The sequence below is a fragment of the Polyodon spathula genome, chromosome 28, assembly GCF_017654505.1.
Source record: "Polyodon spathula isolate WHYD16114869_AA chromosome 28, ASM1765450v1, whole genome shotgun sequence".
Classification (NCBI taxonomy): domain Eukaryota; kingdom Metazoa; phylum Chordata; class Actinopteri; order Acipenseriformes; family Polyodontidae; genus Polyodon; species Polyodon spathula.
Genome location: NC_054561.1, coordinates 8,184,590 through 8,185,255, shown reverse-complemented (window position 1 = coordinate 8,185,255; position 666 = coordinate 8,184,590).

Here is a 666-nt window from a genome sequence, read left to right as displayed (position 1 = left end):
TGCTGCCAGGTCACCACTATTGGCTTTAATAATTAATGTTTATGTTTTTGTGTTCATTGTATACATTTTCTTTTTAATGGTTGAGGGTAGCTGTGAGATTCAGCACAGTCGCCCCCTCTGTTCCTGGTAATACAGTCCTCTGCTCCTATCCCCCTCCCGCTCACAGTCCTTCACCTGCTCCCAGTCACAAGTGAGAGTTTGGGTCAAATACCCGATTCCATATCGCCAGGGTCTGCTGCTGAACCAGCGCAAACCCTGAGTCTGTCAACAGGAAGCACAGCCTAACCATCTCCTATTCCTCTACACATGCCTGGGGTCCTCATACTGGGTACAAAAAAGACAAAGTGTAACAAATATTGCAAAACACACCTATTGAAAACTAAGGATTGGCAACTACTTGTAACAGCGCAGAGTTGAATTGCTGCATATTTGCCTCTTGATCTCACTACAGGTAAGATCTCACCAATGTGTTCACCTGTGAAGGGCATCTTTAGCAGACTTGGATTCAGATATTGTTTTTATTTATTAAACTGGAAGGATCAGGTCCACTGAATGCAGTTTTTTTTTTTCCAGTTAGTGCATCAGAAACAGCAATGCATTATACATTCTTTACATCCTGAGCACACTGCAGGCACCTCTCTAGCGAGACTATTGTGCTTGGTGGGA